Genomic DNA, 16,274 nt, shown 5'->3' with positions numbered 1-16,274 from the left:
GGCCCAGATCCTGAAGAACTTTTTTGCCACTTGGCTAACATTCAGCTTTGTCCTGGGGTTCTGCTGTGGGCTGGCCTGGATGTCCCTCTGCTCAGATATGCACTGTATGAGGCTCTGTGATTGCCTACACTCAAGTGGTGTTCCCTAAGTTCAGTCAGACAGGTGAGAGCATGCATTTCCATTGGGATGCTCTGTAGCTCATGAAGCTGCATGAATTCATGTAAGATTCTGTAAATCCGTTTTTTAGATTAGAATAGATCTGAACATTGTGGCACAGACAGTCTCACACAGGGCACCTCACACCTTAAATGCATTATCTGGGCCAACATGACACCAGTTGTTCAAGTTCACTTGAGAATGTAACTTTAAAAAGTTCTGTGATTTACATGTGCAAGAACTTAAACCAACATGTTCATTCTAAAAGATGAGACACTTAACAAACAATCCAGGTCTTTTTCAATATATAATTTCAGTTACATCGCACTGTAAACTTTTGCTAAAAATTCTGTCTTATGATCTTATACTCCACAACCACCTGATAAAGGATCAGCGATCCGAAAGCTAGTGCTTCCAAATAAACCTGTTGGACTATAACCTGGTGTTGTGTGATTTTTAACAAAAAATGCAAGGTACTTGCCATGCTCAACCAGCCTATGTTTACTAAAATCTGCAAAACAATGTCTAACTTTCAATGTGATGCTGCAATTAGACATTTGATCGATATTCCTGAATGTGTGAAGAATTGCACTGAAAATCAATTTTGGATTATCAATCAGGTTCACAGTATGGCACAGTTACACACACTGTAGTACATAACCATCTAGTTTCATTTCAGATTTTAACATCTCCACTGTTTTAATTTTCAAACAACTATGTAATCTACACTCCAATAATTGTCTGCTAGATTGATCTGAGAGATTGGGAAACCAAATGTAAAAACAGTGCACTTACAAGATGGAAGAAGAACAGTTTTATTTTGAGCTTTGTTTCCATTACTTGAATTGAAAGCAGGACAAGATTATTGTGATGAATGTTCATGATATATATTATTATTCAAAACTTGAGTTCTAAAGTAAAAGAACAATGGTATATTGTGTGTAAAGAAATACCGTTTAGTTTCATTTTGAAGCTCCGAGTGTGGTTCTGGGATGTCTATATGTTTACATGTATTTTAATGAGATACTGAATCTTTTATGAGAACACTTCAGTGCCTTTGCAAATTGGGTAAAATGAAAAGCAAAATTCTTTGCTGAGTGCAAGAACACAAAGTCAGAACCATCCAGAAGCAGTGAGGTAGTATGCAGATTTTGGTCAGATAGATGGGGATTTTAGCAGAAGTATTGTTAATAACTGCCTCCAAATACATCAGGATACAAAACAAAAGATCGTGAGTTGATTAAAAGAAAACCAGAAGCAGAAAACTGTGGAAGATATGAGTTTAAGTTTATGTATTAAATAATAAATGAGTTCTGAAAGCAGGTTATTTTAAGAATCACAGGAAAGCATTTTAACTAAATAAGCTAGCATCAAGCTAATGCAGAAATTTGCCAAACAGAAACTAATTACGGTTTTTCCAACTGAACAAGAAGATTTGAAGTGGAGACAAGGTGATTGCACTGAGCTGTGAGAGTCTACAAGATTGTTATTGAAGGTAAAAAGGTTGAATCTTTCTTTATGATATTTGTAATAAGAACAATTCAAATGATTTATTTAGCATAACATAATTCATGCGTTTTTTTTTCTTTTTCCATCACAAAATTCCATTAAATGTACATTAGCAGCTTCTCCAGAATATGTTCACTGATTGACTACCACAGAAAACAAATTGCAAAAGTAAAATGTATGGTTTATCAGGCCAGGTGTTACTCTAGGAACTGACTTGTCTAGTATCTTCGACAAGTATAACAATGAAGAGAAACTTACTTCCGGTTTGCTTCTCTTTGTTTCCAGGGAATGACTATGTATAGTTGTAAACTGCAGAAACAGAAGGTAAAACATGGAATTGTGGGTTGTTTCTTTTAAATTGCAGCCATTGAATTTCAGAGTACATGCACAGCGTAGAAAACAGTGAGCAGATAACATGGTGCAGTTTCTATGTCCTACAAAAGTATGTTTTATTCTGGTAGTAATCTCATTTTTTTGTGAAGTAGCAATGTTAGTCACCATGTTGTCAACAATCATTTACACCATTCATTTGGTTAATGAATTGCCTTTCCAAAAACTAGAAATACACCCAAGAGCATTAATATACATCCACTATCATAGAATTTTGAGGCAGGCTGCATTTACAATGCTTTTTAAATCCCGCAGATTATTTGTCCTAGGATATTGACCACCATACTGATAACCACAAGTCTTGGTCAATACGCTTCACATCATCAGGTTGAACATGGAAAATACTGATGGGGAAACACAGCAGTTGTTTTTGGGATTTTTTTTGTTGACATCCAACTTTAAAGTATCTTTCTTAAGTTATCCTCTTCAGCAAACGCCCATTAAAATGATTTGTGGCACTAGAGAAATTAATATTTTTCCCCAATGAAAACCTAAAACATATTTTTTTTCTGGTATTTAAATAGCCATTAAATAGCCATTAAATCTACTCCTAGAGCTAAATAGTTACAGACTAGTATCCAGCAAAGGCATTGTCACTATCAATGGAGCTGACACACCTTTAACTACCTCCCAACACTGACCTCTCTCAAATCTGATAAGATTGAATAATGGGTCTCTAAAGATGCAACAAATTAGGTGGAAACACACTACAAAGCATATTTGATCTCAATATATCTAATGGCAGAAGCCATTTGAACATTTGCCTTATCTTCTCTGATCTCATAACTTAAATTTATTAAGTAAGTTCTTCACAAACCATGCAGGGAGTTCATTCATTCTGAGAGCCAACCAATCATTTCAATCCACTGCCAAACATTTTAATTTACTAAAACTATTCAGAAAAGCATTGGGCAAAATTATTTTCGATGGAGACAATTCAAATAAAAATCCCTCTTGCATTTTCAGAAATCACCATTCTGATGCAAGGTTTGCTCATTCAAATGTAAACATATATTTGCAAGCATAGAGTATTTTACAGAATCAACTCAAAGCACTTTACGCAATTAGATTAAGTTCTCCTACAGTGTGGAAACAGGCCTAACAAGTCCACACCGACCCTCCGAAGAGTAACCCACCCAGACCCATTTTTTTCCTCTGACTAATGCATGCTACACTATGGGCAATTTAGCATAGCTAATTCACTTGACCTGCACATCTTTGGACTGTGGGAGGAAACCGGAGCACCGAGAGGAAACCCACGCAGACACAGGGAGAACGTGCAAACTTCACACAGACAGTCGCCCGAGGCTGGAATCAAACCTGGGTCCCTGATACTGTGAGGCAGCAGTGCTAACCACTGAGCCACCCTGCCACGCCATATTCATCAATGCTTTGAGTTGGGCTGTCAGGACCATCCAATAATAAGAACAGAATTTGATGTACCCTCTTTAAATGTAGTGAAAACATTGTAAAGTATTATAAAATAATAGATGAAAGCAGACAAAAATGGATACAGTCAGAGGAAGAGATGACGAGGGAAGGCAGTCAGAGATGTGGATTTTAAGTGGGATACAAAAGGAGGAAGTCTCTGGGGAGGCTGAGGTTTGATGAAAAATACCTAGAGTGTTAGATCTAGGCTGTTAAAGCCATGAAAACTGAAGCTTAACCAGACTATGAGACAATATAGATCAATACAGATCAACAAGCATCCTTAGCCAAAACACAGCATCTCAGAGAGTCAGCCTCGATAATGATTTCAGACCCTGGCCTGCAGCTAAATTAAAACCTTCTGATCCAGAGATGAGCTGTGAACAACTGAGCTCAGTTGATCGATTATTGTTCTGAACACATCTGAGTTTGGAGTTCCTGTGCTGTCCTCTGATGTGAAAGATTTTTTTTCACCCTTTTTACAACAACTTTCAAATGGCTGCACTTTCCAAGGCAGCAATGAATTGGTTTACTGCTGAGAAATCAACCATTTTATAACAAGTCAAAACCATGAAGAATTAAGATGAATGGGAAATGTAATCAAAGTGGTTCAGCTCAAGCTGCTTTAAATGTATGGAACAGCCAGGCAAGCCTGAGGTGACCTTTCTAAATACCAACACAACTGCTGTGAACCAGCTTTTGTTTTCCGTAAGTTTTTTTAACCTGTTAGAGTGGGTGCATTAGTGTATCTCAGCTAACTGCATACAGCTGTTATAGACCGTAGCCAGAGTACAACTGTATTTAGCTGTGGTACATTCAAAAATGGGGAAATTCAAGGTTTAGAAGCTGTCTTTGCATATTATTTCCCAAAAAGATATGATTCAAACCATATACATGAGAACTTCCTCTTCCAAATACTGCCCTTTACTTGATTTCCTTTTCCCCCTCACAAGATATTCAGACAATTCTCAATTTCAGGTGATTAGATCCGAAACATACTTCTGTACTTTGAAAATATAGAACAAAATAACAACAGAGCTGATTATATTGAAATCTGATTTTACAGAGTATAAAGTGGATAATATGTATATGAGCCCTTGGGATCAGTCATCAGTTAAGACCAGATGGGCAATATTTGGGAAGTATGTATAAAGACCATGTACAAGAAACATAGTTGTAATAACTGTAGTCTTGAAAAAAAATGTAAATTCAATCAGGTCAGAACAATATAGGTGAAAACAATGACTGCAGATGCTGAAAACCAAATACTGGATTAGTGGTGCTGGAAGAGCACAGCAGTTCAGGCAGCATCCAACGAGCAGCGAAATCAACGTTTCGGGCAAGGGCTTTTGCCCGAAACGTTGATTTCGCTGCTCGTTGGATGCTGCCTGAACTGCTGTGCTCTTCCAGCACCACTAATCCAGTATCAGAACAATATAGTAAAACCTTGCTCAAGTCTGTAGCTATGTTCCAGAAAGTCATGACTTAAAATTAAGCAACTTTAAGTGAAGAATAAATTCCCATAGGAATGAATGTTGTAGCCATTGGTAGGTTCTTGCAAACATCTTGAGCTCAATGAAAACAATGTATCGGTTGAAATACTGTCTTGTACATGTCACTATACTTCATGTCACTGGTTGAAGTAACCTGCTAAACAGAATAAGTCTCTGGAAATAAAGGAGACATTTTGCATTTAGGTATTCCAGGAATTTTCTCAACAGAAAATACTTTAAAGTATGAAACTGAAATTGTGTACATTTTTAATATCTGTATTCAGAAGCAAATATCTTTAAAATAAAATACTTTCAGAACAAATACATACAACATAAATGTAATTAATACTGTCTTTCAAAATTCCAACACATTTATTTATAATAATGAAATTGACATTTAGTCAATGTTAAAATTGAACTTACCTGATGTTGTTTGAATTGAACGAAGGCCATCAAGTTGCAGAACTATCTGCACCAAGTAGCTTGTGCCACGATGTGGAACACAGACTCCAGTGCAAGTTCAGAACAGGAATGAGGACAGAAATGGACATGAGAGATTTTAAACTTCAGGTCAGAGAAGGACTTGGGATAATGGGGTTTGGAGTGGTTGCACAGTGACTGAGGCAGGGACAAGAATCATACAAAGTGTAAGACCATAAGACCATAAGACCATAAGACATAGGAGTGGAAGTAAGGCCATTCGGCCCATCGAGTCCACTCCGCCATTCAATCATGGCTGATGCGCATTTCAGCTCCACTTGCCAGCGTTCTCCCCGTAGCCCTTAATTCCTCTAGACAACAAGAACCTATCAATCTCGGCCTTGAAGACATTTAGCGTCCCGGCTTCCACTGCACTCCGTGGCAATGAATTCCACAGGCCCACCACTCTCTGGCTGAAGAAATGTCTCCGCATTTCCGTTCTGAAATGACCCCCTCTAATTCTAAGGCTGTGTCCACGGGTCCTAGTCTCCTCGCCTAACAGAAACAATTTTCTAGCATCCACCTTTTCAAAGCCATGTATTATTTTGTACGTCTCTATTAGATCTCCCCTTAATCTTCTAAACTCCAACGAATACAATCCCAGTATCCTCAGCCGTTCCTCATATGCTAGACGGTCTTGAAAGTAGGCAGCTCACACAGAAGTCTATAGCAAACAACACTGAATAGAAACTCACAAAATTAAATTGAATATATTGTCACTGTTGTATTAATGAAGTTACTGTGAAACAATGTTAACTGAATCAACTTTAAACAAGGATTTCCTGTATCAGTATAAATGTCATAATTTAAATATTCTCAGCCTTGTATTTAAATAGTCTGCCTTTTTTTCTCCCATCTCTGTAACCTGACACAGCATTCAGGAACCTTGCATTCCTCCAACTCTGGCAATTGTTCAGGCTATGCCACCCCACCATTCAAGCTGATCAGGCTCTCAGCTCTGACATTCATACCCTCGCCTCTGGAATTCCCTCCTTTAAAACCTCTCCTCTCAAACCTGATCTTTGACTTTAACTTAGATTCGTCCCTCCATTACCCATATCATCCTATGTGTCTTTCTATTTACACTTGTTAGGTACCGTGGGACATTCTATTGTAATAAAATAATGTTAAATTTAAAGTTCTTATCCATTTAAAAAAAAACCTCTCCATAGCCACATCACCCTTTGTTTTTATAATCCTTGAGACATACATAACCCTTTTATTCTAGGCTTTTGAACACTCTGGTCTGAAATTTCATGACTATGGTGTGTAGCAGAACTTGGGAAAGTTCCTGACCTAATAGGCCCTTCCCAGGCCTTCCAGTGCTAATCTTTACTCCGAAGAGGTGGGAATGGGTTTGAGTAAGGCCCATTGACCTCAGCTGCTGGTCAGAGAGTAGGTGAGTGAATGGAGGATGAGGGTTTGGTTAAAAGGTCTGCCTTATTTCTCTGGGACTTTGTTTCAATTGTTTTGGAATCGAGACCTTCTAGTTCCCACCATGTCTTTCCATGTCACCTCCATGCTTAAACGCAGGCAAATGGGACCAATTCAAATTGTGAAACCTGGGCAAGTTGGGCCGAAAAGTCTCTTTGCTGTAGACCTGTATGACTCTATACCAAATTAGGCCTCATAACTCTCGTACATTCTCACATCACCATGTCCCCATCCCAAACAACATCCCCTACCAATAACAATTGATCTTAGAAATGGGGCAGGACTTCTGATTCTGGATCCTGCCTAATATTTTTCAAAGTGAAGACTTCACTAAAATCTTTCCCTAATTCTTATTATTTCACCAATGACAGCTGTAACTTGAAACAAAAATCAGAGATTGCTGGAGAAAATCAGCAAGTCTGCCAGCATCTGCAGGAGTCCGATACTCTCCATCAGAAGAGCTATATTTTAACTACTTGGGTCTGAAGATCTCCCACCTCTCCACCTCTCTTTCTCCTTTTAAAATACTCCTTATAGCCTATGTCTTTGGTTAAGCTGTCACTTTTCTGTCTTCCCACTGCCACACATTTTTTCAGTGTCAAATATTGCTTAAAACATATGAGAGTTATTTGGAATGTTTTATTATGCTAAAGATGTCATGTAAATAACATCTAAATTTGTTAAATTTGTGTTATTGTTCCTATCATACTGCCAAAGTTAAATTTCTTATAACTAAATAATACATTTTCCCTTTTTGTTCCAGCTTCTGATTCTTGCTTGTTGCCAAATGCCAAGACAATGGAGACAGTAGAGAGGAAGTGAAAGATAAAGATGGAAACAATAAAAGACTTCAATAACAAAAGAAGAGAAGTACAATTTTCTCATTTCCAATTTTTGGTCCTGTACCAATTCATGGTGGAACAGGAGGAATTCCTTATAAACTTGCCCCTCAAAACTTTCCGTGTGCATACTATGGTTCACAACTAACTCTGAGGTATGCTGAATCATGACTATTTAAAAACCTGGCCTGACTCAATAAGAACTGCAGAGAAGTAGGCCATGCCTATTTCCACAGTGGAACTGGCCAGGAAAGGGTGTTTGGTATAGTCTAATGACCCAAACCAATGCACAACCTTAAAATGCCTCTGACATTTGGAAACCCTGGCAATGAGGTTAAAAATAAGGATTCACCTAGTATTTCTGAAGGACTCCCAAGTTATCCTAACTCAGGGAAAACCCAAATCCCCTGTATCCATCCTGGGGGAGTCCTGTCGACCTAATTGTCATGTTGAGGAAGAAAACACAGGCTGGAGCTAATTTTGCTGTCTCCAGAGGGAGGCCAGACAGGTAAACAACCTTGAATATACAGAACTGGGCCGATGCTGATGTGGACCGTTTCCAAGGCCTGTCTCTGTGGATGAGAAATTTGATAGGTCAAAAAAGATGGAGTTGAGCTGATCCTAATCTGATCTGGTTACAAAGCCCATATCCATGGACAAGAACCTTGGTGATTCAAAGCAATACAGAAAGTATTGCAGATCACTTCAACCAATTTGTTTCAATTTTCCTGGCTGCAGACTGTAGGGTTCCTGCCTGCCTCAGTAGTGGCCAGTGGTCCCAGTGTTTGTTGAGCTGCGAGCCTCTGATTGGACTGGCACTCTCAAGAGTAGACTGCCATGCTGCCTATAGGATGGCAACACAAGTGGCAGTCATTCAGTTTGCTACTGCCCACAAAACTGTGCTGGAAGACTCAAGCATTTCTACCTGGCTTCAAGCCATCTGCCCAACCAACACATTACTGTCCATAAGGATGAAGAGGGAGTAGAAATACAGGGAGAGGGAATGAAATACAGCCTTTCATCTATGTAGCAACTTTATTGATGACAGGAATTCTCAGCTGGTCAATTAAGTGATTGTGATATGTTAGATACAGTTGAACTGGAGGAACAACAGCACAGCAAGATCCTCCAAAGGTTTGTATGATAATGTGACAATTTGACAAATGTTGGACCAAGGATCAGTGATCATTGGGTGAGTGTTGATGTACATCTGAAAAGTCAGATGGGGTGGAGGTGGATTCTGTTTGGAAAGAGGAGGTGGGGAAGGAACAGGTCTGATGTTGGGTGGAGTCTTCAGTCATGCAGCATTCACTGTCCCATTCTAGCTGCTGAATTTTCCAATGGCTGGGAAAGCTAATTGACCACGGCCACATTTAAAACAAAACCTATTTTGCTGTGCTTGAAGCCTTATTAAATTGTTTAAACAACCAACCCACTTCACCGGAGCTGGGTAATTGCCCATGACCTCTCTGCTTCTGTTAAAATCAGAAGTGGACAGATTCAAGATGGATTGAGTTTGAGATATAAAATACACTTACATCCTAGCTGACCAAACTCAAGCTTTTGGAATTTAAAATTCTCCTTAAATGTTTCTCAAATGAACAAAATTGCATTATCTGGGCTCCAGGCCCAAAATGAACAGCTCTGAAATAGTTCACCATAGAAGTGCACACTTAAGTCTCGTCAATGACAGTTGAAATCACAGTACAGGCTTGCAATGACTCCAGCCTTTAAAAAAAAATGTGCTTGTCATAACAGTAATGGAAAAAAGTTTTATCTCAAAACAATTATGTAAAACATTGCTTTCACCTCGTTTTCCATAAAGTGAAGATAGTTCACAGCTCCCTCAACATAAAAAAAACTTCTCAAGAAAGCAACCAGCATCTAATATTTTATTCTGTTTGGCGGCTTGAGGATGTCATTATGATGACACACAATACTTTCCTGCAGCAACGTGATAAGATACTACATAAAAGCTCTCCATATTTAATCCATCATGCAAGACACAATGATTAAGTAATTTTACAGTTGATAAAATTATTGAAATTCACCATCAACCCAACATTTCACTCATTGGATGTTTTCTGAACTATGGTCCGATTGCGAAGGAAAAAGGATTATATCCGTCGTTTAAATGTCACCATCTAAAACAAAGGACACGTTATCAATTGTAAGATGCCATAAATTAGAGTATGGAAATAAAAGAAAGGAAAATGAAGACTTTGCAAGCAGTATTCAGGTGTGGATGTGTTCTCTGCTAATCTGTTATTTCTGAATTAAGGGCCAGCATTATCTTTAAAAAAGAAGTAATTTAAGCAAGTCAGAAATTTCAGGTGGAATCTTGTTTTAAAGAAAGGATGAGTTCACATTTACCAAAGGATATGGTAACTACAGTTTTAATTTGACAGTTAATGGATTAATCCAGCTCTGATTGTTAATTGTTTGAAGTGCTCAGTACAAAAAATAAAATCATAAGACAGCTATAGCTTCTTCATTATTGTTCATTTCAATGGACGGTTTCTCCCAATTGGGATAATAAATCAAACGTTGAATTTTGATGATCAATCAGGTCACCATTTACCTCATTGCTTTCAGTTGCATCCAAAACTGTACTTCAAAACAATGTTTTGTATGAGAAACATAATGATGTGCTCTGCCATATAACCCACCGATGAGAGAAAAAACATCATATCTGCTTAACATCAAAAATCTGTCCCATTCTTTGCTGACTTAACCTAATTGTGTTATTATAGTTCTGGTCCTCATATTACAGCGAAGGTGCAAAAAGGTTTACTGGATTTGCATGAGAACTGATAGATTATACCCATCAGGAAAGATTGAATAGGCTTTCACTCTTTTCTCTAAAGCTAAGGTGACTGAGGAGTGATCTGATAGAGATCTTAATGAAAAGTTTTGACAGAATAGAATTAGAAAGGATGTTTCCTTTTTTGGGGTGGAGGGTGGGGTGGTGGCAATCAGATCAGGCCAGGGACTGTAAATGTAAGATAGTGACCAATAAATTCATTCAGGAATTTAGAAAAACATTTACCAAAAAATGATTAGAAAGTTGAATTCTCAAGAAGAAACGATGCTCAAGATGTATTTAAGCAGAAACTAGATACATACATGACAGGATAGGAATAGAAGGACACATTGATGTGGTTTGATGAAGATGGATGGGAGGAGCATATTACTCTTTTCGACTGAATGATATGTTTCTGTACAGTGATGACTATCAACAATGTTCTCCATCTAACCCCACTACTTCCAGAAGTGTAAGAGATACAGGGAACAAGAAAACACACTTAGAATAACACCACTGAATCCAACGTGGCTGCTTTTTCAACATGGTTCATACCTTTTGTCTTTTTACTGACTCTACTCCATCACCTGAAGATAATGTTTCACCATCGCCAAATGAAACAAGAGAAAATTAAGTGAAACTCCACAATACATTTTCCACATCTCCATCCATGCTTTACAGAGGCAAATTCATCCTCAAAACAAACCCACCTTGTTTCATGAAGAGATGTGTTATTTCAACCTACAGGTATCCCTGTACAGTGCTGAAGGTTTTACACCAAAATTCTTAACTGGTATGTTCCCTCTGCAGATGGTCCTCAACCTGTCTTTGTTGCAGCATTTTTCATCTGTTTTTCAAGGTTTCCGGCGTTCATAAATTTATTTTTGCTATTTTGAAGGGGTTAAATGGAATGTTACAGAATGTATAAATATATAAGCTCAGTGTTCCCAAAGAATGAGAAAGCAAAGTAGCTGGAGGATGGTAGGGCAAGCTATTTCAGCAGTGAGGAGTGGACAGGTGAAAGGGCACAGGAGAGTTCAATGGAGATCCATGTTGTTGGATTTACACCAGTATAATACTGAGCAGATTTTCCAATCAGCATTTTAAAGCAGCCTATAACTTCATTTAAATATTATAGTGCCTTTTAACAAAATCCAGCATCATTTTCGGTTCACTTCAGCTATGATTAAATGGATGTACGCTTTAGCATTTGGAATAGGCAAAATTAAATTAGGTGAGATATTAAGATCAGGTACATTTACAGTTATTTTTAATGCATATTTTAGTTCTGGTTTAATTTGTTATTATTTGCTAACATTTCTTCTTTTTTCCTCTCTAGTAATAGATGCTTATTGTCTGTAAATTCATCAGAAAGATCACTATTCCTGAAAAGTAGAATAGGGTTGGTCAGGAAACAAGGAAAGATGCAAAAGTTAGCTCTTACATTACCAGGATTCAAAGAGTGATAGGACCTACTGGTATGATAACATTTGGGTTTGGTGTACCTGAATTCAGTTTCACTTGGTTGAAGTTGTCCAAGGTCATGTTGTCACAGTTTACTAATAGCAATCACCCACAGTGAGTGACACTATTCCCAACCTTGACATGCAGCTTTCAAACAAAATGAGAAACGGTACCATGGTGATGGCACAATGCAGTCAGAGCTATTATTTTCATTGTTCTTTGTTCAAAGCCCTTTTTCTTCCGAATGTACTAATTATTTCTGGGAATGATCCTGCCAGCTCTTGACTGCCTTGTCTAAGTGTCTCAGTTCCTAAACAAATGGTACATATCTCGAAAAAAGGAACAGGGCTATCACAGTCCAATCCTGTTGCCCACAGCAATTCCAAGCATCTGCATCATTTTGCAGGGGATATTGTAAGTTGGGCCAGGTTGACCGACTCAGAGGTAAATGGTGGTGGCAAGCATAATTTTGTCATTTAAGAAATATTTGGATGTAAATCGGATACGTATACAGGGATATGGACCAAATGCAGGCAAATGGAACTAGATTAGTTGTGAAAACTGGACCAGTTAGGTTGAAAGGCCTGTTTCCATGCTGTAATGCACTGACTCTATGACTGTGAAATGCTATTATATGCAATAATATAGGCAATGTTAATTGATCAGGTAACACATGTATAATTCATTGTCTGTGACTTCACAACCCTCTGTCTTGTGACAGGACACAGTGTGAACAAGCGACGCAAGAAAGAGAACCAACACAGTAAAACCCACAAGCTGTGGGTAGCTTATCAGACATTGGATATGTGCCTTTACTAAGAACATGAGATAGAGGAAGGGTCATTCTGTGTCAGATCCAAGGTCAATCCTACAAGAATATTGTGACAAGAAAGCAGAGGCTAGTACCTCTGCTGAAAGCTAAGGTAATGAGTGCTTCAACAGGATCCATTAACTATCAAGGATTCAACATTTGTCTGATTTGAAGTGTGCACTACTGTATTGCTACATGCATTAACTCTGCTAACAGTCGAAATAAATGATGGAAGCAAGAGGGGAATTTCACATGTTGAAACTTGCACACAAAGCAATGTTCTGAATGTGGCTGCCCTTTAATTGGATTTAGGCGCAAACTAGGATTAGCAATACATTTTGTATTTTAGCAACAGTGTAGAAAAAGGGTTCCATTGACCAATAAGGACACAATACATTTGACAAACTACTTGGAAGCACAAGACAAAGGGTATCAAATGTTACAGTGGCAAAATCTACCCAGAGCACAACAGAATTTAAAAAATAGAAATTGCTGAAGAAACTCAGCAGATCTGGCAACATCTGTGCAGAGAAAACAGAGTTAATATTTCGAGTTGAGAGACCCTCTTAGAACTGAGTTTCTCCAACAATTTCTGTTTTTATTTGAGATTTCCAGCATCCACAGTTCTTTGTTTTATTGTAGGATTTTCAAAAATTTATTTGTACCCTAAAACCTGCTGCTCAGCTACTGAGTGCATTAAGTCTCACTTATGCTTAAGTAAAATCATAACTATTTCCAATACACAGTTTGAATGGGTGAAGGGATGATTCTAAAGGGTAGTGATCTGAACTGGAACATTTTCCTTCAGTCAGGAATAACTATACCAATTGTAACATTCTAAAATTACTGTCACTGCAATCAGAAATCTCAGTACAGATCAGGGATCAAAATTAAGATCTACATTGTCTATAGTGTTCACCATCATAATAGACAGTACAGCCAAATGGAAAACAAAGGGTTAGCTTTTAGCTATGGATCTCTGCAACAGCGTTGATGGTCGCCCGAAATGGGAAGAATTCAAACCAAATTCAGAACTAGAAATCAAGGATGTAAACAACAGATGTTGGAGGCTCGACAACATGAGTACACTGAGTCTTGTGTATCCTGCACTTACCCCAGGCTGGGAAGGGCCCTGGTACATATGCCCTTTCATCGACAGTAACCTCTGTACTGGTGCCATCATGAGGTGACTCAGCCCTAATGTCCTCTCTGATGTTTTACTTTATGCATGCTGATCATCCTGGCTGCAAAGACATCCTTTAGAAAACCAGGTGACATTTTGTTCTTGTGGCTTACCTCTCTCTGCCTATGCTGAAAAGGGGTGTGTTTAGCAAGAGAATTTTGGAGAGGTGGCACTTAAAATCAGAGGGAACATAGGAATCGCTGACTGAGGCACAAGACCAATGATTGTAATTCCTCTTTGTCTGCAATACATCAATGAAACAGACCAGAGGTGGCAGACAAGAAAGTCTTCTTGGGAAAATTGGGGGGGGGGGAAGGGAAAGGAAGGCATCAAATTCCTACCCCCAAAGGCTCTTTAGGAACACTTCTGCTACCATGCCACGTTCCAGGAGCAATTCCTGAGGCAATTAAGATTCAACAGTGGAAGGAATCACTGAACTATGCCAACTTTTACATCCTGACATTATCTCATTCTCATATCTGGGTTTGGAGAGGGGGCTAATGGGCCGATTTATAACTGCAGAGGTCATTGACAGTTTCTGTGTTTATGTGGGGAGAACAGAGACCTTCATTGCTTTCCAGTATGTCATCATCAGAGCATCGGAGAGGGTATGGAGGCTAGCTTACTCCAGATAAGGAGGGGACATTTTCTCATTCACTAAGGACAAATGTGTATGTGGTTTGACCAGGACAGAAGGTCTCACAAGCGTACAGGATGTCAATAACTGCACACATGTGCCTCTGTGGGCATTGCACGACAACAGGGACAGCCAGAAACTCGAAGGCCTGCCATTGGTCCGTGACCACACCAAGACCATCATTTTGGTGAATGTCAGCTAACATGGCAGCAGCCATAATGCCTTCATTGCTCTGCCAGTTGGATCTACCCATTGACTTTAGACCTTGCAGCTGCTGGAACATAACAGCTTCGCCCTGTTTAGATAGCTGATATCCCCCCATCTTCAGAACACACAAAATTAGTAATAAAAGAATAGAAAGAGAACCATGGAATCATATGACCTATTCTTGAGCAAGCAATCAGCCTGTTGAAACAAATGGGGTCTTGACTGTACAGTGCAAGGCCATACAGCACAGACTGGAGCGAGTCTCAAAGTTCATACAGATTTGCTCTCTCCTCCATGGAAGAGGGTTACAGGGCAAGTCAGAAGCTGAAGGTGAGGAAGAGAAGGAAAGAAGAAAGGGGGAAAAGAAAACAGCAGGCAGTCTGGACACCTTCTCTTGATGGGGTGAGAAAGCACATTATCAGAAATCATTTTCAACAATACCTGCTTCCCTTTATGAACACCCTACTTCCTTTGGTGATCCTGAAAAGTGACTTGTAAATGTAACTCAATTTTTAACTGAGATATTCCATGACAATATCCCCTTGACCACCATAAAAAAAATACACAAAAGCCTGTTAATTGTCATTAACATCTTTGTCCAACAAAATGTCCAATTATACTAACAAAATGAAATATGTCTCTTTGTGAATTCCCTCAGTGCTTCCCTATGAGCCCTAAGTTAGGTGTGGTGCCAGTATCTGCACTGGTGGCTGTGTCAGAACAGATGACAATTAATTTTCCTCCTCTCTCTCTCTCTCTGTCTCTCTCTCCTCCTGTCTTGTGCCTTTGCCTGTCCTCATATCTGGCTTTAGGTAACCCATGCCCAGTCATAGGATTGATACAGTATAAATAGAGACCATTGACCAATTGAGCATCCACCAATCTTCTGAGGAACATCCCAAGTTAAACCCAGTCCTCCATCCTATCCATGCAACCCCGCATTTCCCATGGCTAAACTTCCGAGCCTGCACATCCATGAACATTACGGGACTTTTTTATATATAAAGCATGGCTGATCCTCCTAAACTGCACAGCTTTCAGACTGTGGGAGAAAAACAGAGCACCTGGTGGAAACTCATGCAAACACAGGGAGAATGTGCAAACTCCACACAGAGGCTGGAATTCAACCAGGGTCCCTGGTGCAATGAGATAGCAACATCAACATGCCACCCTGACTTTTCCCACCATGTGCAGATCCCAACTTTATATGAGCCCCTAAGTTAGGTGTAGTGCCAATATCTGCACTGGTGGCTGTGTCACAACAGATGACAACTCATTTTTTTACATTTGGGTGTTGTGTTTCCTTCTCTCACTCTCTCTCTCTGTCTCTTTCTCTCTGTCTCTGTCTCTCTCTCCCTCCTCCTGTTGCCAGGGGATTGTTGGATGGGGTTTCTTGTGTGTCTGCAGAAGGGTTGGCATGATGTGTGGTGATATAGTTTT

General features: G+C 39.1%; 1 protein-coding gene across 3 annotated transcripts in view; it reads right to left on the bottom strand.

Moving 5' to 3' along the window:
- Positions 1–16,274, bottom strand: part of tenm2a (teneurin transmembrane protein 2a) — a 2,790,214-nt gene that overhangs the window by 2,547,903 nt on the left and 226,037 nt on the right. The window contains exon 5 of one of the 3 annotated variants that reach the window (XM_072590504.1): positions 1,924–1,974. The exons of the other annotated variants lie outside the window; for them this stretch is intronic. The gene's annotated coding sequence lies outside the window, so the exon portion shown is untranslated. The remainder of the gene's footprint in view (positions 1–1,923; positions 1,975–16,274) is intronic. 3 annotated transcript variants of the gene reach the window in all.

The sequence above is a fragment of the Chiloscyllium punctatum genome, chromosome 20 (genome assembly GCF_047496795.1).
Source record: "Chiloscyllium punctatum isolate Juve2018m chromosome 20, sChiPun1.3, whole genome shotgun sequence".
Classification (NCBI taxonomy): domain Eukaryota; kingdom Metazoa; phylum Chordata; class Chondrichthyes; order Orectolobiformes; family Hemiscylliidae; genus Chiloscyllium; species Chiloscyllium punctatum.
Note: the sequence above shows the minus strand (reverse complement) of the source record. Positions and strands in the feature narration are given on the sequence as shown.